Below are 18,763 nucleotides of genomic sequence, written 5' to 3'. Positions count from 1 at the left end.
AGAAACCAGGTCATTCTCCTTTCATAAAAATGCTGAAAAGAGTGTGAGATAAGAGACACAGGAAAAAAGTGCACTCTCATGTACAAAATTATTTGCTTGCTCTGAAGCATAAAATGTTCCGCTACCTGTAAAGGCGGCCACAGGTTCACCTTCAAAAAGCACAATATGGCAAGAGACTTGAGCTGCCTCTTGGGATGTAGGTCTTGTTTTGATTTTACCAGCTCTCCCCTTAAGTTTTCTTAGCAGTGTAAGTCCATGCAAAATTTGCTGTCGAGTCCATAAAATGGCAATATTTTTACCTTCAATTTGACCATCTTGAAACCATTCCATCTCTGTCCCTTTTAAAGCATGGATTCCAGACCCAGGAATCACTTCCTAGTCTCTTTTTTTCCTTCACACCAACTTTTTGACAAACAGGGATGGAAGGGAGTGGTCGGTGACTCTCATCGAGTCAGTCCACATTAGAAAGGAAGTTTCTGTGGCCTCCTGCCCCATAGCTCCTTGGAAAAGGAATCACTTTCTTAGTCTTTAGTCTTTGAAAAAGTTGATTGTACTTATTTATTTATTTGTTGAAGAGGTGCTTTATCTTTAGATGTATAGTCAGAATATTAGCTAACGGCATTTAACTACGCAGGCATACAGCAGCCGGTATAAATCTAAAATGACTGTACATGTTTAGTCATTCATTGATGTATTTCTCATTTATTTATAATTCTCATGAAGCTTCATCTCTAACCACAACACAGAAATGATCAAATGCTGAGCCTGATATTGATAAGATTCACAGGTTGGATAAATATCCTTTGAAGCCTAACCCAGGTACAACTCCATCAACCACCTTGGACCTAAAAAGCTTAGTCCAAAGCTTAAAGCCATCTATAAAACTCTAATTTGAAAATACTATTAGGCAATGATTTATGAGCCTCAGAATCAGTAGAATTAGTATCATAAAAGTTAAATAAGAAAAAGGGGAAACAAAGTGATATTTTCTAATTCTGGTTTAGGCTTTAATAAAGTATCTCTATTTCCCTCACTGGCTGTTATGTTTCTAGTTCAACTCTTCATGATTTATCTATGTGAGGATAATGCACTTTTCTTTATTCAAGCCACTATAATATTAGCAACGCAGTGGGAAATACTCTTCCATTAATATGCATATAGTCCCTTCCTCACATGTTAGCATAACATCCACGAAAATTGTAGCAAGATTCTGATGTTCTGTTAATTGGAGCCAGAAATGCTATCAAAATTTATTTAAAATATATTTGACTGACAAGTAATATACTCTAAACGACTGCTGATATTTTTGACAGACACAGCTAATTGCTGGTAATTAGTTCAGAATTAATTATAAAATGACATGTTTATATTGATTAGTATGCATCAAAGTGTAAATGGTCATTCTGAGAGCTTAATTTATAGTTTCACTAAAATGAAAACACACGGGCAAATCTGGTCTTGAAAAAGAAAAATCCATGAACAGACATATTTCTGTATCTAATGACACACTGCACATTGCTTGTTGAAAGAGGGCAGTCAGTATTTGTAACATACCAGAAGCAAGTAAAACAGCAGTAGTTGCAGGGTTTTTTGCTATAAGAATGACCAGTTTTCTTGGCTCTACTTGAATTAGCCTTCATGATTAATATTTCTATATTTTCTTTGGGAAATTAGTAACAAACTTCCATAAGATTCTTTTGAAAAAAAATCTCAGTTTATCTTGGTATAATTTTTGTCCTTTTTATTTTTTTAAACAATACAAAGCTTTCGTTTAGACTAGTGCGAAGCTTTCAGTGAGGATAAAATTAATGTATATCTGAGTGTGTGTGGCTGTATATACTCAGATAAATTAAAAGGTATATGAGGCAGTATATTCAGCTGTATTGGACAACTAGAATACATGAGAAAAGGAATCCCTTTATCCTCCTATGTTCTTTTGCTTGTGTTTGCACAAGAGGTCATGCCAAGGATTGAACTAAATCCCAGTATGCTTCCTGTATCCCATTTCAAGGTACAGGACTGTGTGAAACACCCACCGTGCATAAGAATTGTTCAAGCTTCAGTTGCCTTTGAGTATTAGTGGCCTTGCAGCAGGTGGTTGAGGAAAAGCCTTGCCACCAGCATATCTGCCCATGGCTTGTGCAAAAGATCGAATAAACGTTCATCAGTTACCAGTAACTGTGTATATGAATTTGCATTTTTACCCCTCGAAGCATATTCTGGTGCTCATCTCAAACCTCTAAATGAACACAGACTAATATTCATGCAGCACATTCTTGAACCCTGTTGAATCTACCCGGAAGGCTAGTTTTGGCCTGCATTCAAAACATTAGAAATGTATCCTTTAACTTAGTAGCATATATGAAAATGCAGCACAGAATGCCATTTGACATATCACAGTGACATGCAATTTCTTTCAAAAGGTAAGAAAGTCTGACTGAGAACCTTTTTGCTGACAGTTGGGAATTTGATCAATTTAAAACAAAATGGTATTTTTCCTATAGGGATTGGGGATTTTTGAGATGCTTGCTAAAAATTAAAACCCTCTCCCAGAATGAAATAGTTTAAAAGAAAAAAGTACTAGAAAGAAATCCATTCCCTGCAAGCTTCTTGGCTAAAGGCAGGCATTCTTGGACAAAATTCTCTACCACCTTTGTTATTCAGAAGAGCAAATTCAATGATCTAACGTAGTCATGAGTTTACACTGGGAGGAAGGCGCTGCTTATTAGCCAAAGCACAGGTTATATAGCGTGATCACACTGTTATGCACCTTTACAGAGGCTTTGTTCAACCTTCATCTAATAAGTGTCTCTAGCCTTAAAATATACTGCTGTCTGGAGCGCTCTGTAGAGTCCTATCAGTTGCATTGCAGCTACACTGTATGGGTATATTTGATCTGGGTTTTCTCATAACTGGAAGAGTTATAAAAAAGTATCATGCTGACTTTCTTTTCAACTAGGCATATCTGGCTGTTATTAATTAAAGAAAAATATCTCGCTTCCTAAGCAGATATAATACATTAAAAAAAAACCAGCCCTTGAACCTAACTCAAACCAGCAACAAAAAGTAAAACACCTTTTCTAATTCCCATGAATGTTTTATGAACATTTTTTTCCAGCTACAAGCAGTTTATGTGGCTGAATGAATACTGCCTAATCATCACTGATATTTAACACCTTACTTTGGCATGAGTTAATGCCCAGGTTCATCATGTATCAGAACCATGCTATTGACACAGCAAAGGGGGAGACAACAGATCTTCACCTTACTTCCTTATGAGATGCTCAGAAAGCACAACATAGGCATATCCTGGGATTCAGGGGTTTTTTAACTAGATTTAACGGTGTTTGAAATAATTAGTACAGAATGAAGCAAACTAGCCTTTGACAGAGAGGATGAAATGAAAATAAAGTTTTACAGTATCTAAAAGCAAATCTGTGATACTGTGTGATTTTTTTTACACCAGTTTTGTTTTTGAGTTTTCATCTGAGATGCAAGGCTGACCATGGAATAAATCAGTATACATGAATGACACTGTACATTTAATTCAAGCAAAAATATATTCTGCATTTCAGCCACTGCAGTGCCAGCCAGAAAGAGAAAGTGATAGGAAAACCACTTCAAACAAAAATCAAGTTGACTAGCGTTTTTTCATGGAACATGGTAGCTTTCTACCTTTCTGCATTACCAGTCAAAATCAATTTCATTTGTGAATCAGTTTCCAAAATGTAAGGTCATATTACAGAACAATTTATTCCATGTGCATGTAAAGTTTGCAGCATCTTCCAAAAAAGGGAATAATCAAGCACATAAAAATAACTTCTCCTCAGAGTACTTTTATTTCCCAAACTGTTTATTCCTATACATGCTTTTATTTTTTGTGCGTATATTTCTCTCTCCTGCTGTAAACATTGCCCCACAGTTGGATACACAAAATTAAATCATTTAATGGATTTGTGGTTCAGTTGATTGAGGTCCCTGGGTCTCTCTGCACTCCTGGCAGCCATCTTATTTGGTCTGTTACTGTCATTCACTGTCATTTCCACTTGACTGGTGCCTGCGACAGGTCAGATTACTGGATGTGCTCAAAATATGATATGAAAGAGAGGACTGTGATTCTGATACTGATGGGTAGTGCTCTGCTTGCTAAAGCTATCTGAGGAGATCTCGGTAAACGCAGTTTCCTCAGGCTGTTTGGAGAATCAGTGGAAGATATGATGGTAAATAGAGGGGCCATCTGGCTACATTTACTAATAAGGCTATGCTTTCTGAAATTTGTACTCAATATATGGGTATTGTTAAAGCCAGGAGCTGGTTTACTGACATAGGATTATTTTAATATAATTAGCATTTTTAAACCTAGACCCAAGTTGTGCACCTATTCATCTATCCGTTATACATTCACTTTTCTTCTGTTCATCTAAACAATTTCAGGTTTGGGGGTGTTAGATTTAATTGTGCAGCCCCTCTCTACTTCCCCTCCCAGAACTGCCCCATTTTCACGCACAATAAATACACTATTTAGAGAAGATGCCAAGGGTGTTTTTCATAACAGCTTAATGAAATAACTCAAAATATTTAATATATGTTCTATTAAAGAACTTGACAGCTTGTAGAAGATACTGGAACATTTCAGGGCTAGCAGTGTTCTGATTCAGAAACACATATCGCAGCAGCTTCAGCATCTGCAGTCAATGCGTTACTGTAACTCTAAATGTATTTATAAAAATAAACTAAAAAGATATTGGTATGCTAATAATAAGAGAAGAAACAGTCTAGTTCTGGATTAAACTAGAATTGTAAATAAAAATGGTGACATCTCAAGGGATCAGTTCTGATCTGCTTTCTTCTTCAGAACTTCAGAAAAAAATTATCCTAGAATATGTATTTCTGTAAAAAAAAATCTCTGAGTCTCTGTGGGACTTTGTAGTTCATTTCATCCGAAGTCTGAAGCCAAATTTATAGGCAATGCAGCATAAAATGTGAATGGGGATGAAGTTGGCCTATCTGTTTATGCTGTCAGAGTAAAGATAGTAAATATCCCAGGTTGTTAATATTTTAAGAGGACCAATGTAGATGACATAGGACAGGCAATGATGAAAATCACTACATATTAGTAGGAGGTCTTCCACAAGTGGACAAAGCTGACTCCTACAAGTTCTCTGTTCTCCAGTCCTAGCAGTTTTTGTTGTAATCCAGAACAACTGCTTAATATATTGTAAGAAATAAAGTACTTTATTATCATCAGTTTTGAAAGGAGGATTGTTTCTGTATACCCCTTCCTTTTTAAAGAACTTAATGTGGATACTTCTGATAGTAAAAGTTACAACATGTGCTGTTTTCATATAAAAAAAATAAATGTGATCAAAAATAAATTGGCCTTTCTTTCACATCCACGTATGATTATAGTGCTAACATGAAACCATTTTTGTGCTCTCCTTGCACAATTATAATGTATGATATCAAAACGTCATTCCATCAAGTAGCTAAATTTCTCCTGCTGAAAGAATTGTTTGGGAAAGTCTGAAATGCACTGCAGAGGACATGCAAAGACTCATTTTCTATCATAAACAGCAAATTCTTTCTGAGACATGTTTCAGGGAAACTTCACCTTATTTGATTTCAGCAATTAAGAGTGTTGCAGAAAAATGGGTAGCTTGTGGCACTGAAGCCTAACTGAAGTCTAGCAAAAGGCTTCATCTCTGATGCAATTTTTTCTATCTGATGGTGTGGTGGGCTGACCCTGGCTGGTCACCAGGTGCCCACCAAAACTGCACTACCACCCCCCCTCCTCAGCTGGACAGAGGAGATAAAATATAGTTAAAAGCTCGTGGGTCAAGATAAGGGCAGGGAGAGATCATTAACCAATTACTGTCACAGGCAAAACATACTCAACTTGGGGAAAATGCATTTAATTTATTACCAATCAAATCAGACTAAGGTAATGAGAAAATAAAAACTAAATCTTAAAACACCTTCCCCCCACCCCTCCCTTCTTCCCAGGCTTAACTTTACTCCTGATTTTTTCTACCTCCTCCACACCAACAGCACAGGGGGAAGGGGAATGGGGGTTGTGGTCAGTTCATCACACATTGTCTCTGCTGCTCCTTCCTCCATGGGAGGACTCTTCACACTCTTCCCCTGCTCCAGCGTGGGGTCCCTCCCATGGGAGACAGTCCTCCATGAACTTCTCTAAAGGAAGGTCTTTCCCACAGGCCACAGTTCATTAACTGCTCAAGTATGGTTCCCTTTCCATAGGGTGCAGTCCTTCAGGAACAGCCTGCTCCAGTGTGGGTCACACATAGGGTCACAAGTCCTGTCCACAAACCTGCTCCAGTGTGGGCTCCTCTCTCCACAGGGCCACAGGTCCTTCCAGGGCCCTGCTCCAGCATGGGCTTCCCACAGGGTCACACCCTCCTTCAGGCACCCACTTGCTCTGGCACGGGGTCCTCCATGGGCTGCAGGTGGATATCTGCTCCACTGTTACCCTCCCTGGGCTGCAGGGGGACAGCCTGCCTCACCATGGTCTTCACCATGGGCTGCAGGGGAATCTCTGCTACAGTGCCTGGAGCACCTCCTCCCCCTCCTTCTTCACTGACCTGGGCATCTGCAGAGTAGTTCCTCTCACATATTCTCACTCTTCTCTTCTGGCTGAAGTTATGCAATTTTTTTCTTTTCCCCTTCTTATATCTGTTATCCTGGAAGTGCTACCACCGTCGCTGATGGGCTCAGCCTTGCCCAGCAGCAGGTCTGTGTTGGAGCCGGCTGGCATTGGCTCTAGTGCACACAGGGTAAGCTTCTAGGAGCTTCTCACAGAAGCCATCCCTATTGTCCCCCTCTACCAAAACCCTGCCACACACACCCAAGGCAGATGGTTTGGGCTCAGAAAAGTTATGAAAAAGACACTAAACAACAAGAATTTGATGTGGCTGATAATGAACAAGAAAAATGAAAATAATATATGAATGCTAAAATAGTTGTGAAGAAAAAAAATTTTGAAGACATTTGTGAAGACTAGTTTGAAAAGAACAATTATAAAAGTGGTATTTCTCTTTATTTGTTATGACCCAATATGAAGGAACATTTTTCTATTCAGAAAGTTTCTAAGTATTTCTTATCCATGATGTTTCTCCCCTTGTGCCCATTATTCTACATGTCTTCTTGTCACAGAAACCAAGAGCTTCTTTTCTCGATTCAGATCATGTCTTTCCTAGCCTCACAGGCTCATCCTGGGCTCTGGAGAACATGAATGTCCTAGTTGATGCTTCTGCCTTAGAAAAGATTTGCCAATTAATATTTCTGTGAATCTATTAATATATACCTTCTTTCAGCTGTGACCTGGGAATGTGAAGAATATTTAAAGGGGCTGGGTTGTCTCCATTGACACACTTCTTCCACATCCCACTGACCTCCTTTTGGCCATAGAGCCATTCAGAATGGGCAGCTGACAGCCCCTAATGAAAGACCTACGTTATGTGCAATTGTCTGAGGTATGTACTGGAGACCTTGAGCTGTCATGTAATTTTACCTCAAAAGGCCCTCCACAGCCTCTTTGCTCCCCTTAAAAATAGAGGGCTTAGAAAAAGAGAGTATAGTGTCTTTACATGGCATCTTCACCCCTCACAGACCTTTCTACATCTAGCAGGAGAAGCACAGTAGCATTTGGGAAGATTTTAGAGGAAGGCAGGAGGGGAAGAGATTCTTCAAAGACCAAAACAGGGGTCAATCTTTTAGGTATCATGTATGAATTAATGATTTTTTTCAAGGCAAATACATTTGGTAGATGCTGTTATTATTAGTGTCATGTCATCTGCCTACATGAAGCTTTTCACCTTCATTTCATGTAATATAACATGATGAGTTGCAGCAGAAATTCAACTGACAATCATATTTGCTCCCTTCTGGCATGGTACATCATAGAAGTCTGAAACAATGTGTTAGCACATTACTAAACAGGAAATTGATACTTGAAAGAAGACAGTAATTTCATTATTAGTAATGTCTTTGCTAAGGCAGAAAATTCACTTTCCATTTCTCTACCTTGTATTAAAGATGAAACAGAATTGTACTTTTACAAGTATTGTACTGAGCGAAAATTAGTAAGAGCCTTCTCTGCTGAAAAATTCAAACCTTACGTTTTTTCTCCTTTAAATCTTGCAAGAATATTTTACCAATGACTTCAAAGGGGGTAAAAAAGTTGTTATAATTTGACAATTTATGCTACATGAATGCTCAGAACTTAAAAAAAAAGTCTGTTATTTATTCACTTACTTTCTGTCTAACAGAAGCAAGCCTTTACTGTACTGCATAATTTATAACTTAGTAGGAAAACACATGTTATAGGCTTGCTAAAATTGTGATTTCCTCCTGCAAATGAAAGTTTAAATTAAGAATCCCACTGCAAGTCTCACTCTGTCCTTCTGTTTATATGTCTTCTAGACCCTCTTCCAAAAAGGCACTTGTTTAAATTAAAGTAAGAATAGCTTTTTTTTTCCTGGAGTTTATGTCCCTGCTTAAGTGCTTTGAAAGATCACGTCCTACAGAAGGGTTTGGTAATCTTAGGATTAGCACTACAAGTTTTAGGAGGCCTTACAATCATCCAGTTCACTTGACAAAAACCTGCCAGATTCTGCTGGAAATTTTACTTGGTAAGAGGCAGATTTTCATTCACTGGAATGCCAGCAGCACCCCGTGCAAGTCACCGCATTAGATATATAGTAAGAAAAAGTGTTTACTCTGCTCCCCTTAATGACAGTTGGAAGACAGAGTGCTGGTGGTGAGAGGAACTCTGCACCCGCCTGCATTAGGAAATAAAACAGATTCCTGGACTGGAACTTGTCTGTGTGCATTGGGAAGCTGTTACAACTGTGCCTGGGAATGCTGCAGCCTGACTAGCTAGCGCTCTCCCAGACTGGCACCGCTCTGAAGGCAGCACGGCTGAGTGGCTGTCTTTACCAGACGCTTTGCATCTAGCCATCTGTTTTCCATGCTGAGATAGCTAATGGCATGTGTGCATAGTGTTTCTTGCCAATTGTCCTCAATGATAAGGAACGGTCCCAGGCACATTTAATTTACTTGTAAGGATGTAGCTCCTAATTCTCACATATACCATGGCTGGATTTAGTTTAATGTTAAAAAGCAGAAATTCTTTCTTAAAGTTATTTCCACATTCACAGAAAGCTGCTTGTAAGTTTCTAGGACTGAGCAAGTATTGTTACATATGATAAATATTTAAGATACAGAAAAGCATAAAGAGACCAGAATAATACTTCAGTCACTAACCAGCCACATTTGACGTGCGGTGTTCTTTAGTTTTGTTTATGTATTTGGTATTCTCTGTCATTTCTTGTAAATTTTCTGCAGACTGCAAAAAGAAAGTGTGCAAACTGTAGAATTTAAAATATTTTATATTTTTCTTATTGACCCACAAATGCAATGCAGGAACACCACTGTAATAGCCTGTGCTACCACAAGTCCTTAGTTAATTTTTTTATTTCCTGGTGGGAGGTAAAGGATATTAAGCTTTCTGCTTTCTGACTATGCAGAGATCAGTACAGGTGGACAGAGTTTACATGCATTTGGAGCAGCTTAAGTAGGCAGAGCTGAGTTTAGATTAAATAAAAGTCATATTGTGTAATTTTTTTTCCCCAGCAGATTATGAAGAAATGGGTGGAGGGGAAAAATTTGTCAGCAACTCTACCCATCATTCTCCAAGCTGCCTTTAATTATAATAAACTGAGGTGACAGGGCACAGATCTTGCAGTGCTGTAGTAGTGATGTCTCCAGCCTCTTTTTGAACAACGCACCTAAATCTTTCTGATAATCTCAAGCTTCTGTTTTCCCCCTCTTTCTCTGTCACAGTTTGTGCTGTGGTTTGGCCTCAGCCAGCAACTCAGCCCCACACATCCGCTCACTCACTACCCACACCCCAGTGGGATGGGAGAGAGAATCAGAAGGGCAAAAGTAAGAAAACTTGTGGGTTGAGATAAGAACAGTTTAGTAATTAAAATAAAATGTAATAATAATAATAACAACAACATAATATTGTAATGAAAAGGAAAACAGAAAGAGAGAGATAAGTGAAACCCAGGGAAAAAACAAGCGATGCAACTGCTCACCACCCACCAACTGATGCCCTGCCAGTCCCCAAGCTGCAATTGCTGTCTCCCTCCCCTGGCCAACTCCACCCAGTTAATACACTGAGCCTGATGTCATATGATATGGAATATCCCTTTGGCCAGTTTGCATCAGCTGTCTTGGCTGTGCCCCCTCCCATCCGGGCTTCTTGTGCACCCGGCAGAGCGTGGGAAGCTGTCCTTGACTAGTGCAAGCACTACTTAGCAACAACTAAAGCAACAGTGTGTTACCAACATTATTTCCATACTAAATGCAAACCACAGCACTGTACCAGCTACTAGAAAGAAAATTAACCCTATCCCAACCGAAACCAGGACAGTTGTATAAGTAGTACTCCCGGTTCTCTGAGACTATTAAACATATCATAACATTTGCATGAGTTTTTAATATACAATTAAATTTTACTTTCTGACAATATTTCATAGAATCTCTAGTTCATGTGTCTTAATGTGGCAGCTGGCAGAACATGGAACAAATCCTATAGCCTTTTATTCTGTCACTCTAGCAAATTTTCTTTTTATATGTAGGAAAAAGAATTTCTTTAACTCTGCTTTTATACATCTGTATTAGTAGACAATATCTTGTATGAAAGCAGCTGCAAAATTGTTCTTGGCCAGTGATACTTATGAATGTATGTTCCTTACTTTGGAGAAGAAAATTAAAACTTTGTAGGGCAACATTCAGTACAAAAATGCAGGTTTGCCAGAAAGATGTTTTTGTTTTATTTCAAACATGGAGTATGTTTCCAAAATTATCATTCAGATGTATCATCAAATAGACCTTCCTGATGCTGCAACTCAGAATTTCTTGAAGAGAAGCCCTTTGTTAAGTCCACTCGCATGCCATGTCAACAGACACGTCAGCAGAAATATTTCATAGAAATACTGGCAATGTGTCATTCTTTCAATATATTCATACATCATATGAAAACGGAGTTAAAAAGACATCAACATTCTATTAGCTTCTTATTATCATTACTTTAAACCCTGGACCTACACATAATTTATGCAAGTGAACATCTTTAATTTTTGAAAAAATACCTCCTGAATTCAATGAACCTAGTCATTTTTGAAGGGCTTAATATGAGGCTAGCATAGCAAATCACCCAGTCCAGCTTCTCAGCTGAAATGCAGTAGATGAAGCAGCACACAATCTGTCCCATTTGCTGTCCCAAATTTTAAGCTTTGCAAAACAGATTGGGCCATGAGAAATTCTTCCCTATTTCCTCATTCAGCAGAGGCATAACTAGTGGTGCTGGTAATGGTTCACAGTATCAGCTCCGTCCTATGACTAATAACATAGAAAATAAAAGTTCAGCTGTCACCAATTCATTGATCTATCTTCCTCTGTGAGCTGATGCTTAATTGTATTCTAGTAAAACTGGAAAATGTGAACAAAGGCACCAAAACATTGCACCCAATGTAATTCTGTAACAATTTATCTAATTCATAGCAGTTCAAAACAGCAGTCCAAACCAGTGGTTCAGAGCAGAAGAGTGTCATCAGCCTAGGATTTTCTTTTATTTTCTTAGGTTTACCAGGGGTACAATTAGTAAAAAAAAGGTAAATAAACCAAAAAAGAAGTATTTATTTTTCCATGTATTTATTACATGTCAGGAATCTTTTTTGTCATCGTCATTTTTTTTTTAAAGAACCAAGAAATAAAACAGAACAAGAAAAAAAATCCTTGAGTAAAGTTCTGTGGGACAGTTGCATTGCACAACATTTCCAGTATTCAAGTATTTGTCCCAAGTAAGGGGAGAAAATGGGTTGCCTTGTGAAAGTTTCCAATCCTCCTCTGTAACAGTTCATTAGACTTGCAGCCATTAATACCTGCAATTACTGCAATACTACATTTTGCAGTAAGGTTATTAATGAAAATATTAAATCAGCCTCTAGAATAATCCTTAAAGAGTTTTACCAGTAATGTCCTTCAGCTGATATTCTCTTTCCATACATTGTTTTTTGCCAAATCATTATTTATAAATCTAGCATTGAACACTGTCTTTTCTACCTTAAATAATTTACATATGGCACCATAACAGTTGCTTTACTGAAATATATTGGGCATCCTTTATTTTCCTTTGAAAACTTGCTTTTAGTGAAATCAGAGTAATCTAGAAGGTTTCAGTTGTGGAATACCCATGTGTGCTGGTTTTGGATGATAGAATTTTCTTCATAGCTGCTATTACGGGGCTGTGTTTTGGGTTTGTGCTGGGAACAGTGCTGATAACACAGGGATGTTTTAGCTATTGCTGAGCAGGGATTACACAGAGTCAAGGCCTTTTCTGCTTCTCACCCCACCCCACCAGCGAGCAGGCTGGAGGTGCACAAGAGACTGGGAGGGGACACAGCTGGGACAGCTGAGCCCAACTGACCAAAGGGATGTTCCATACCATATGACATCATGCTGAGCATATAAAGCTGCGGGAAGATGAAGGAAAGGAGGGACACTTGGAGTTATGGTGTTTGTCTTCCCAAGTAACCGTTACACGTGATGTAGCCCTGCTTTCCTGGAGATGGCTGAGCACCTGCCTGCCTGTGGGAAGTAGTGAATGAATTCCTTGTTTTGCTTTGCTTGTGTCTGTGGCTTTTGCTTTCCCTATTAAACTGTCTTTATGTCAACCCACAAGTTTTCTCACTTTTACTCTTCCAGTTCTCTCTCCCATCCCACTAGTGGGAGAGTGAGTGAGCAGCTGTGTGGTGCTTAGTTGCTGGCTGGGGTTAAACTGCGACACCATGTTGCATTTTATTCTAAAAAGCACCTAGGCACCGTAACCAGGAATGTCTTCCTTATACTTTGGCATGTCAGAATTCAAATACATCCCCTCTCAGTCAATACTTCCCTTTCAGCTAGGGATGTTTTCATACTCAGAAGTAAGGACTGGAGACAAATCCAGCAAGTTATACTAAGTAGATATCTGTCTGCCATCATAAAACTAGTACCCAGAAAACCACATAAACACTTGAAAAATCAATGCTGCCACATTTTCATATTAACAGTACAACGTGTTTCATGCTGTCCTGAGCTCGCTTTTTGGAACTTTATTATTTGTTTTTCAAATAAGCCTGATGTTCCTTTCTTTCTTCACTCCTCTATTTTGAGCATCTGAGGAGTATTTTAATTTTTACAGTAATTTCTGAAAAAGAAAATCCCAAACTTCACCTTTCATGTAACTTAATTTGGAACAATGAATTGACCCACATCACAAAAATAGGGATGATATCTTCTCTAAGGAGCCCAATGAGCATCAGTTCTTAGCCCTCTCAGCTAACTAGTTTCAACTCTCAAGTAGATAAGCAAAGTTTTTCAAACGTTACTATTACTATTATGTACTTGACAGGATAAATCAGAATACTAAGTACATAGACACTAGGTTTATTCTAGGGATATTCAAATACACACTCGCTGAAATCTTTAATGAGTGCTTCCACTCTGACAAAAATCTCAATTTATTCCTACAGTTCAAAGATAATAGCTAGCAAGGACAGGGGAAAGAACTCACTTAAACTAATCTAAAAAACAGCAAGTAATGTGTTAGGAGATTTAATGGAAATCTGGGAAAGTGGGGATTGAGGTGGGAAACAATGTATTTTAGAATGTCTGGAGAACAACCGTCAAAGCTGGCACTGTAACTTTGCAACTGAGATGTTTTTCAGACAGACTTTCATAATACAAACATTGCACACTGAGCTTAATGTGTGCTGGAAAACTAATATGTCTCACAGATTCATAATATAATAAAGGGCTAGCCTACTGAATCATGTGTTATTTATTGTTCTCTGAGAAAGGAGCAGGAATTTTTTGTATTACCTCCCTAATGTATTTTTCCAATAACTGTATATTTGCAAAGAGAATTTTAAACTTAGAAGTTGCTCTAATTTTACAGTTGTATCAAACCTTCAGCAGAAGCTTGCCTTGCTTCTAGAACCTGCTCTAACCATAGGTGAAGGCAATGAAAGCACATAGCAGCTACCACAGGAATGCAGCCACACGTAGGGGCAAACCCCAGTCAAGTGTAGTCACTGCGGATCAGAGTTCCTGTTCACTTCATCCCACTTCTCCCGTACATCTTCCATGATGTGAGATGCTAATGGCTGAGTAAGCCATGCTGCTGGCCTAAGGAGTAAAGAAAAGTAAAAGGAATGGAAGCATTCCCTCCTGTCATTCACTGCTTCCCTTTCCTCCTTCGCCAAAATATCCATGGATAGGTAGGGACGAGCGACTAGGCCTCTCCTGACCATTTTTTGTGGCCACCGATGCTATGAGACCCTTACACAGAAGTGAAGATATGACTTTGGATTTGTAAAATTCTTTGGTACACTTTCAAAATCAGTTGTTCATACTTCATACACTTGATATATAACAAAAATGGAACCTGCAAGGCGCTTTCTAGTCCTTTGTCTATTTCCCTCCTCAGAGACACTTCACCTGCTCTTTCAAACTTCCAGTGAACAGAATTCTTGATTCCTCATACGCCAGTGCTAACCTTAACATGGGAAGATATTTTTATGGTGTATTTTTATCAGTCTGATTAGCAATCATTACAATACTCACGTAAGTTTACGCTTACATAAATACACACCCAGGTCCATGTGTTCAGAGTGCAAGATATTGTATGTAAAAATGCACATGTGGGAGCATAAATTTTCTTCCACGCATTTTTCTCCTACCGTTGCTACTATAAAATACTTTTAGCACCTATATTCTGCAGCTCAGATTTAGGACCAATGACTTTAGCAAGACATAGCAGGTTTGCTAGAAGTTTACAGATTTACCAGCATGTTGTAACTTTATAATTCAAACCTGAAAAAAAAAAAGAACAAAAATATTGCCTATCTCTAATATTTTTCTTATTTCTTTTCTGGTAATTTTATTTCCACTTTAGTATTACAACAGAAATATAATGTTACAGAAAACACTAGCCTCAATCCTCTTAATTCCATTGCCAAAATTGTACTAAATAATCAATTTATTTCCAACATTTAAGTGTCATCCTAAATCCTAATTCAAACACAGCTGCTTTTTTGTACTGAAAAATACAGACTCAAATGTTCACAAAAGGATGTAATTTATCTTAATGATGGCATACTTGATGGCATTACTGTACAGCACACAGGGGGCAGCAGTCCCACTGCTAGCTGATATATAACTTCAGCCACAGGGAATGCAGACCTTGAAAGCTAGAGAACAACAGACAGATAACAGGACAGGAAATATTTCACAGGTCAGTGTCAATAAACTGACACTGGCCTGTGGTCTGAATTGCGTATCTCCAGGTAGAATCATAATAAAGAGCACATAAAGCTCTCCTTTTTTAGTGAGCATACAAAAGGGAAAAGTAAAGAAACGTCTGCTAGATGGATTAAGTGAATAACTGTCTTTTAATTACACTTTTTACCAAAGGTAGAGATGCTATTTAGGAAAAAAAATGTGAAACTACAGCACATGGAAGGGGGAAGAGAAGAATAAGATACACCCAGCTGGCATAAATGAACATAAATGAAATTAAGTTGCCTGAACAGCAGGAAATACAATTTGTGCCAGAAACTGTCAGAGTGATCTCAGCTATCTCTCAAACAAGGCTATCAATCACTGTCTCATCCCTGTCTTCGGCATGGTTTTTCTTACCTCCAGCTGGCTGTACTTCAGCGGTGGAGTCATGTTATCTGAAATTCATCTCTTCTCTTTGCTCATCTTTTATTCTTCAGAATTTCAACTATTTCTGCCAACCTTGGAAAGGTATTATTCTGCCTATAGAGTTGAGCGATAAGCAGATCATGGGCAGGAACGATGGCCGCAGTGTTTCATGAACACAGCCATGGACCGAGACTCATGAAATCTGGATTTTATTCCTACCTCTGCAGTGGCCATTGAAAATCTATCCTTCTGTGCTTAACTTTCCTCCATCTGCAGGATTTCCACTTATTTGCTGAAGACTTCTTTATTATTTACGAATTTCTCTGTGATCTATATATTTCACATATATTCATAAATGTCATAATAGTCAAAGGCTTAATCTTCCATGCCATGTATTTCGGGTTTCTGTAATCTGGGAAGATACAAAGGATACTTTTTAGAGAAAAAATTAAGTTTTTCATTACTGTGCGTATGCATATAATATGCAATTGTATGACTGTCCTCTGTTTAGCATCTTAAATTATTATAATATAATACAGGAGATAGCATCAGGGAGCAGCAATAGCTGTCTGCTCCATAAGGGAAGGCAAACTGGGTCCCAAGGGTGACAGCAAGGCAGGCAGGGCGGTGGCCTCACTGACAAGGGGACAGCACCAAAGCACCCAGACAAGAGTGGAGCAGATCAGTAACCAGGGTCAGCTAACTGGCCAGGGATTACCAGGAAAATTCACCACGATGATGCAGGTCTGAAGCCAAGCCAGGGGGCTGCAGGTCAGTGTCCTGGTCCAGATCAGCAAGGTACATGGCAAGCAGAGGCACGGAGGCAACGTAGCTTGGGCAGGGACCACGGTAGGGTGGCTTGGGGTAACTGCAGCTCGTGAATGAGAGGGGGCCAGCCCCTGCCAGGGCTTATCAAACATCCCTGTATCAAACAGCATCAAGGCCAGATAGCTCTATTACAGCTGGCCTTGAGCCCTCACTGCCGAGTCCCCAGGATGACGGCAGAATTCACTTGGGACTTGGACATTTAGTGGGTAATGTAGTTACAGCCTACTTGAATTTGCCTCTGGAATATCTTTTGTTGCATAGCTATGTAATAAATTGTATTGAACAGTGTACACTGAAATAACTGGAACAACTTGCATAGTGAGTTTTAGACAAGCATTACTCAAGTTACTACTAAAAAGAACGGCAGACACTGACCTCTTTTTCTGCTTCACTCTTACAGCTGCTTAATTTTTGTGGAGTTCTTTGTGACAAAAATGGCAAACATCAAGATCTTCAAGATATTTCTTCATCAGATATGTTTCAGAGAAAAATATCTATTGATTCATAACCAATAATGACTCAACCCAGAAGTCATTAGTGAATCCATTCAGGAAGATTACCTTTGACTGCAATAGTAATTCCATGCATGAATGGTCTAAATGATCAGTCTGGCTAGATACCACATTTGCTAATCATTTAGAAATTCCTATATGACTAACAGCCATGATCTATGAAATAGCTCCAGAAGTTTTCTGCCACTATGTCTAATACTTTAGTTGCTCTGATTAGACCAAATGAATTTCTGGGTTCTAAATTTCTATACATTTTGCTATGGCTTAGACCTTTCAAAGCTAATGAGCTTAAATTCAGAGCATGGATGATATTGACACATCATTTTTCAAATTGGTAGATTTTCTCCAAACTGCATTCATCAGAGATCGGGGACAGCAGAACACTGATAACAGCAATGCTTTAAAAAAGGAATATGGCTTACAGAAAGCACTTTCACTGTGCTTTGTTAGGTGAAAATGTTTGAGCTGATGTAGGAATACTGTGAAATTTTCTGCTTTGTATGCATAGTAACTACTTTTATATGCAATTTTATCATCACTTCACAATGCCAGTAACGCATTTTGGAAAGTTGAAACTAACCACCAGAGCTTTCTTTCAGGTCTCAAAATTCAGAACAATGACACTACAGCAATGTACGTCAAGGAAAATAGTACAACTGAGTGTATCTTGCAGACTGATAGTCAGAAATCAATGAATAAAGCAACATTCGATATTATTGATTGGACACCTCAAACCAAGAGCATGAATGCTGTTCTTCACTTATATCAGTAGCTTTGATGACTACAGAATTACCTTTTTTTATTTAAGGAAGGCTACACCACTAATGCATTTTTCAGAACCTTTTTAATATTTTATCAAGGATAAAGTAGATTATATATTATACTTTCCTGGAACAGTGCAGTGAGATGAAAATGCTAAACAGAAAGTCAGTGAAAATTTTGATTGCTGTTAAAACAGCGATTACAATTGTAATGATCCATCATATTTCCACTATGATTTGGGAAAAGCAGACTACATGTATACCTGTTTTATGGGACTCTAATTAAGATATCATCAATTATGAATAAAGACATGTCAAAAATACACCCTATTGTCTCCTCACCTACTCTGTGCCCTGCCACGGCTGCAGAGAAAGTGGACAGCCTCTAACATAGAAATTAAGCTTATGGCAGGAACAAAAACATGACTAAATAAAGGTTAAATATGTGTTTAATGGCTTAGGTTGCATTGTAGGATCACATTCGTATTGTATATTTGGTATGGCTTCTTGTGAGGTAACAGAATAGCTTTCACCAGCTTGAACTGTGAGAAAATCTATCAGCAATGGTTTCACCTACATTGTTTTTCAGATAAAAGTATCACATAAAAGTAAACTGGTGTTGTTATGGTCATGTGAGATGGCAGAATTAGATTTATTCTCAGTATATGCATTTCCTCATACCCAGTGATTTCACAAATGCTGCCAGATTAAGTCTTAGTTTTACAGCCTTTGCCTATTAAATTTGCTTCCTTGTACTCAGTGGACAAGCAAGAAACATTCACTCATGGTTGTGACGAAGCTTTAATTACTTTTATTCAGTTGCAACAGCCTAACTTAACCAATGCATCCATATTTGTTTAGATGCAACTCACTATGGTTTTTAAA

The sequence above is a fragment of the Phalacrocorax aristotelis genome, chromosome 2 (assembly GCF_949628215.1).
Source record: "Phalacrocorax aristotelis chromosome 2, bGulAri2.1, whole genome shotgun sequence".
Lineage (NCBI taxonomy): Eukaryota > Metazoa > Chordata > Aves > Suliformes > Phalacrocoracidae > Phalacrocorax > Phalacrocorax aristotelis.
Note: the sequence above shows the minus strand (reverse complement) of the source record.